The following is a 7,420-nucleotide window of genomic DNA, read 5'->3' on the forward strand; positions in this document are numbered from 1 at the left end:
AAGAAAATTGTATTGCAGTGTGGAACATCGATATAAACATTGGCTTTTTGTCGGGGAAACCAGGTCGGCCTACAAAAATATGCCATCCCCGCGAAGCTCTGTTCCTCACCTTTTTGATCTTATTTTTTTTTTGGAAAGGGAAAGAAACCACCGTTTAAAATCTTTATACAAAGCTTCAGGTTTAGCTTGACAACCCTGCCGGGCCTTTGGTTGCTATGCTGAAATGCACAATCACTGTTCGGGGAGGCGTTCAGCAAACTGGAAAATTACAATTATTTTCTCATAATTGTAAGTTTTCCTTTATTTTAAAACAAGGAGCTCATTGAAGTGATTTTTAAATGTGAGGTAGAAGAGGTTTAGGATCGCGGGCATCTTTTCACATGATTTTGTACCTACAACACACGATGGTGGGCATAGATCCACCTGCATAGTTCTGAAAACCACAGCCTTTTTTTGTCCTGCTCGTTGCTCATATAATCACACACACACACACACACCCGGCCTCCTGCCATTTTCTGACCACAGCGGCTCCATGTGCTGTCCCACTTACACACATATATACACACGCACACATATATATATATGAAAACACAATTTTTTTTTTCTGTCTCCTGAATAGAGCCTTTGTTTTGGGAGATTGTTGAAACATGTATTCAAGTGCAGAGAAAGGGCAACCGTCGCTCTCTCTCTCTCTCACACACACACACACACACACACACAAATGAAAACCATTCAGGGTGGTAATGTAATGATAGAGCCCCCAGAGCGGGTCTGTAATCCACCCCCCCCACCACCCTCGTCAGGCTTGCAGATCCCAGAGGAACACCCAACATAGCAAAACAAACACACACCATCCCTCTGCTGCCTCCCATCTAATCTTTCTCCCCGTCTCTCTCTCTCTGCCTGCTTTAACCATCCTCCCATCAATCCCTTCATCCCTCACTTTTTTTTCCCCCCTTCTACCTCTTATCTCTCCTCTCTTTTTCCCCCCTCCTCACTCAGTTCTCCCTGAAAAGATGAGTCACTCAAAATTTGACCTAGATCCCAGAAATGGGTGCAGTGGTTTGTGGGTAAAGTGTCAGGCTGCAGGCAGAGCCGGCTGGTTGTCTAGCTCTCTCTCTCTCTCTCTCTCTCTCTCTCTCTCTCTCTCTCTCTCTCTCTCTCTCGCTCTGTACAAATGAACGAGTGAATAGGGGAGGGGAGGGAGCAGAGGCTGTGTGTGAAATGGCCGCCGTCTCCACCCACATACAAGTCCTTCTACACCTCAACCCGACCGCCTTGTTACCATGGAAACAGCAGCTGCCCAAAGCTGAGCGGCGAGTGAGTGTGTGGCGTCCTCAGGGCCAGAGATGTCAAAAACCTTCATTACATCCAAAATGTGGTCTGATTTAGGCCTAGTGAGGCGTGTGTGGTTCGAGTGGGTGGGGGTGTACACAGCATTAGGGGGTTGGGATGAGGAGCAGGAGGAGGAGGAGGGCAGGGGCGTCTGCCTTTGATCAGAAAAGACCTCATCATTGAGGAAACAGCACACGGCCAAACTACTCCCAATCCTTCCTCTTGTATTCCTCCCATCTCCTCGACTGCAGAGGATGGGTGTGTGTGCGTGCGTGCGTGCGTGTGTGTGTTTACTGTCTCTTCCACCTTTTCTCTTCGCACTAATCAAATCTACGTCCACGCGCGCTTTCCCATCACTCAAACGGCCGGGCAGTGAGGCAGTGGGCCACTGGGTCAGTCAGTAATCTCTTTAGGGGATGGGAAGGAGCAACATGGGTCTGCGCAGGATGAAAAGCAGATTGACTCAATATGACTACGAGATTAGAGACGGAGAGGGCACTTTTGGCATATGTCCACATCTGCTGTATGTTGTGTGTTCATGTCTACAATTTCAGAAATAAGCAACATTCAGCCAATTATAGCAACACATTCCCCTTGAAAATGCTAGCGCCGCTGTTGCGGTGCTTTGAGCTAGATGCTAACATTGACAAGGCTCACAACGACAGTTTGGGAGCCACATGAGCCTCATTAGGATTTTATTGCTGAACCAGATGTTAGATTTCCGCCATGAGATTATTGCTTTTCAGTCAGAACAGTGAAGCTGAGGATGATAAAGTCTTAACATTTAAAACCTTAGCGAGGGTTTGCAGGGTCAGGAAATCAGTCCAATTCAAAAGTGATAGGAATGACGCCTTAAGCTGCAAGTGTGAGAATTGTTCAGCTGTTGGGTTTTTTTATGCAGCTCCAATCAGAGTTAGTTGGATGGGAGATTAATAAATCGTGAGAATCACACAAATCTTCATGTGTAGAGCATATTGTTAAGGTCAAAAAATTGGCTATAACTCATAGATATTATAACTTATTATTGTTTATCAGTAATCGGCAGATCCAAAACATCCTGCAAAAACAGTGTGAGAAGCCGTAGGCCTACTGAGCGGCACAGCTGTAAAAACACACACTCATTAAAAATATACACACTCATTAAAGATACACACAAACAATAACAGACACAAACAGTGCCAGCGGGGGTGGAGCAGCAAAAACCGTCTGGGGAGCAAATGCAGCCAGACACCCGTGGTCCCTGTGGACGAGGCAGCAGAGGGCTGAATGCTTTTCGTGTGTGTGTGTGTGTGTCTGTGCTCACAGCAGCTTACAAACAGGGCCTTGGATGTGTATGCCTTTGAGGTGGACAGCTCACAGCTGCATGACACAGTTAGTGTGGGGATAGTAACACTGACACTGGCAGTAACCCACGCTGGTGATCACTCGTTTCTAAGTCTTCTTCACCCTGCAGCCTCTCCCCTGCCACGCCATCCTAGACATTTCAAGCAGGTTCAATCCGACGTTACAATGCAAAGATAAAGTGGCGAGAGACAGGAAAAAGACATACAGACATACTGTATAGTACGAGTGACTCAGAGAGCTGCACCAGTGTCCTACACGCTCTTGACTCCTAATTGATGAGTTGTATGCGTGATCGCGGGAGAACACGGATAATCCATCAGGTCTACCCACAAAGTCAGAATGAAGACGTGGGTTGTGGGGGTTTTTTTCATACTGGAATTATACTGAGGTATAAATAAGCATAAATGAGGAGGACAGAGCTGAGAGTACAAATAAGGGGGAGTCGTTTTTAATTTGATCAAAATAAGGTCGTCGGCAAAAATCCAAGATTGCAAACTTGTGTGTGTGTGGACACATTGTACTGGTACAGTCCCAGGCAGGAAGCTGCAGCAGACGTGGCGTTTGTCCCTCTCAGGTGTCCCAGGAGATATCCATGTCACGTCTGGTTCATGTTTTCAAGGACTGCAGACTCAGATCGATCTCATGAAAGCTATTCACTGAAACGGCCGATGGATTGAATTCAGTGGTTTGAATAGGGAACAGTGTTATTTCACAGATAAGGCACATTTCATACACAATGTCACAAAGGTGCTTTACTTCCCGCATGAAAGACATACAACCAAATAACAAAGAGAAAAGCAAAGACCAACTGTAGTAAAACAACATAAGTTAGGTGCATTTATATTTACTTCTGATTTACATTAGAAGTCATTACTTGAAAATTCCTTAGTAAACAAATTCTTCTGGAGTCATGTCCAAAGTTAAAGCTGAAGGTCATAACGTTTTTTGTATTAATGAACGTCCGTTTCATTCAAGCCATTGCCGAATGAGTTGCTACAACGCTAATTAAGACTATCAGCTCCACACATCTCTCTCTGTATTTCTCAGTATGACTACGTTCAGAGGATTGTGTCTTCCGGTGACTTTCGAGCGCAGAAAATCAAGTGAAGATAATTACCTCTTCTGAAGCGTCCCTCATGTTTTTTTTAACCCTCCGTGTCCTCCTCATGGATGTAATGAGAAAGGAGGAGCGGGGGTGGTCCGCGATCACGGAAGGCTTGTATCATGCAGATGCAACGACCGGTTTGTTGTTGTTAAGCATATTTGGTGATATGAGTAGCAAAGAATCAGAATCAGAATCAGCTTTATTCGCCAGGTATGAGGACACATACGAGGAATTTTTCTTTGGAGCATCGTTGCTCACACTGTGCTCACAAAACCAAAACAAAAATATACACACTAATATTTACACACAATATATACATATATATCCTCTAAACAGAACAATATAGAGGCATGAGTTAAAAAAGAGTGCAATAAAAATTATTTAAATATGGAGCATAGTGCAAAGGATACTGGGATAAATAGTATTATGTTATTATATTACAATATGAACAGTGTGAACATTATGGACAGTTCTGAAATAGGAAATGAGAATGATGAATGAGTAACAAATAAGCGAGATGTGAGAATGGGAATGATGAGTAAATAGTAAATAATAAATAATAAGTGAGACATGAGAATGAGAATGATGAATAAATAGTAAATAACATAAAACAAATAAAAGCCATGTTAACATGCTGACGTAATGACATATTTCTAATATTTCCTGTGTCTGCGTACACAGCAAAATGCTACTGAGAGCATGTGCGCTAAATAAACGGTCAGTTCGCGGACCAAGGAGACGACGGTGGTCTGTCATTTTTCTCCCGTGAACATAGGTGCTAGGAGTGCTGGCTAGCCACTTTGGTGGCTGTTTTATCGACAGACTGCTGCAGGAATGTCCAACGCTACAGGTGTATGTGCTTGGAATTCCTCATGAGGAGCGCAGAAACCACGCACTGTAGCTTTAAACATGCAAAGAAACATACAAATATAAAACATGAGTGTTGACGAACTGACCGGAGAGCCGAATCGAGGGCCGTACGTCAAAGAACCGACTCACTCCTGTTTAGTTTTTTGTTTTTTTTACGTCATTAGCGCCTCCACTGGAGTGGTGGTAGAATCAATCAGGACATGGGCTACCGTCTTCGTTAAGTAGGTCTGTTTGTGTTCTGTGTTACATCACAGAAGTCTCTCGTTAGCGTCTTGTTGGCAACTTGTTGCAAAGTGACGCATGCGCAACTCACATCTTCACTTGACTCACATCCGGTAGAGACACCGTACTAAACACAAAGTACAGCTGAAGCTGATGAGAATGTCATTTATTTTGCGGGTATTTACTCATAAACCAAAGTACTGGATGAATATTTTTTCTCTCCAGTCATTAGGATTCACCCTCTGTGTTCCATAAATACCTGGAGCAAACATGCAGCCTCCTCATGTCAGATGGGATGATTTGACATGATGTTTTAACTAGTTTTCAGTCCTTATTGTCTGCATTTACACCTTCCTCTCGTGAGCTTCTAACTTTCCGCCCAGCTGCATGTTCGTTTTAATTTCAGACTTCAGCTGTGCATGAGTGACAGCACAGCATTACCGGAAGTCTCTTATTTTGAGCTTTTTCATGTCACTTAAGCCAGTCCTTTGTTATATTAATTAAATGAGTCATTAGCAGATTATACTCGGTAATGCTATCCAACTGTAATCCATGACCCGCACACTCGTCTGGAGGGCCCTGGGGTGTGTTCAAGGATTAGAAATGAATAGAACATGTATACTGTGGTTGGATGAGAAAGACATGGCGGTTTTCGTGGATCCAGGCTCGTCCCGGCGCTGTCTTCACCGTGTGAAAGAAGTGCGGCAGCCAGTGACAGTTAGGGTGAAGGGTCACTGCTGAGTCATGGGACACACACACACACACACACACACACACACACACACACACACACACACACACAAACTGAACCTAGTTTACACATTAGGATAATTTGTATTCATCATGCCAGCCTGTAAAAAACAGCTGACAGTGATCAAGTCCATAGACTGTATGGTCAAGTCTGATTAAGTCTGATGTCATAGTGATGTCATAAAAAGTGTAGGTTATCTCTGCTCGGGTTTACATGGAAACTTGAATTTTTCGACAGAAAGCTCGTGTTAACTGCAGACATGGAGCTTGGTGAACATTGGTGATTAGCAGACAGGGAAGGTCTAATGAAAGACACAATTGTATTGAATTATGGGAAGTGTAGGAGCCAGTGTTCTTAGAGGACTAAAAGTCTAAAAGTCTACATTCTCTTCTTATAGCCGTTCTAGCAGTGTGGCTTACATGACGTCTGTCCATCTGTTGGTACGCCTCTTTGATCCAGGCTGAAATATCAACCAGTAACAACTACCACCATGATGTTTACATCTCCCATGTAAAAAATTGATTTAATGTTTTGTGCCATCATCAAGTAAGAATTTTATTTTAATACTTGTTTTTTGACAAAAGATCTGCACCATAAATTTCTGCATTATTTATTTATTGCGTAACGTTTTGATATGAATAAACATCCATTTCATTCAAGCCGTTGCCAAATGAGTTGATATAAAGCTAATTAGGACTGTCAGCTCCACACAACTCTCTCAGTATTTCTCAGTATGGCTATGGCAAGAGACTGGTGTTGCCAGGCGACAGAAAATTGAGTGACAATAATGACCTCTTCTGGAGTCCACCATGATTTTTTCTAATCCTGTGTCCTTCTTAGCAACTGCATGGGGGAGGCATGGGGGTGATGTGCAATCACGGAAGGCTTGTATCATGCGGAAAGGCCGACAGTTTTGTTGTCAATACTTAGAATTCCTCAAGGGGGAGACAGAGACTACGCACTATAACTTTCATTTATGCTGATTAGTAAGCGTTAGCACACTAACATGCTAAACTAAGAACATTCTCAACTTTCTCAACGTTAACCATTGTCATTGTGAGCATATTAGCATACTGACATTAGCATTGAGCTCAAAGCACTGCTGTGGGTGTGAGTACAGCTCTGTTCCTCGCAAATCCCCCGACTTTATGAACCTTGCGAGACTTAATCTCTGGAGTACTGCTTCATGTATAATGCTGGTGTTTGTTTTTTGACTTTGAGGCAATTGCCTAGGTTGACCTCCAAAGGAATTCTGGTGTTATTGCAGGTAAGCGATCTTCAGAAGCCTTTAACTGTCTTTTTATTTACACATCTTTCAGTCATGTAGCTTAACTGAGGAACACTGTGAGAGGATTTGTTCAAATATAAGCTATTGAGCGTCTGGGTAGCTCACCTGGTGGAGCAGGCGCCCATATAGCTTTACAGTGTGAAACAGCGGCCGCAGGTTCCATGCTGCCCTTTGCTGCATGTCATTCCCCCTCTCGCTCCCCTTTTGTGTCTTCAGCTGTTCTATATAAAGGCCTAAGATGCCCAAAAATGAATCACACACACACACACACATACATCTATTTTCTGCTGTCTCAAAACACTGGACATACACAGTAATAACCCACTGCAACTCTACCATTCATATTCTAATGGACTATGGAAAACCATGTATGTCCTTTTGTGTCTTTGTTAAATACAACCCCATCTCATTCATGACGGCCTGGCTGGTGTCAGAAGATGCTGAATCTGATTAAAGTCTACTTCTGGCTCTCATACTAACACAGACAGTCTTATACCACCCATGA

This window comes from Etheostoma spectabile, chromosome 15 (genome assembly GCF_008692095.1).
Source record: "Etheostoma spectabile isolate EspeVRDwgs_2016 chromosome 15, UIUC_Espe_1.0, whole genome shotgun sequence".
Classification (NCBI taxonomy): domain Eukaryota; kingdom Metazoa; phylum Chordata; class Actinopteri; order Perciformes; family Percidae; genus Etheostoma; species Etheostoma spectabile.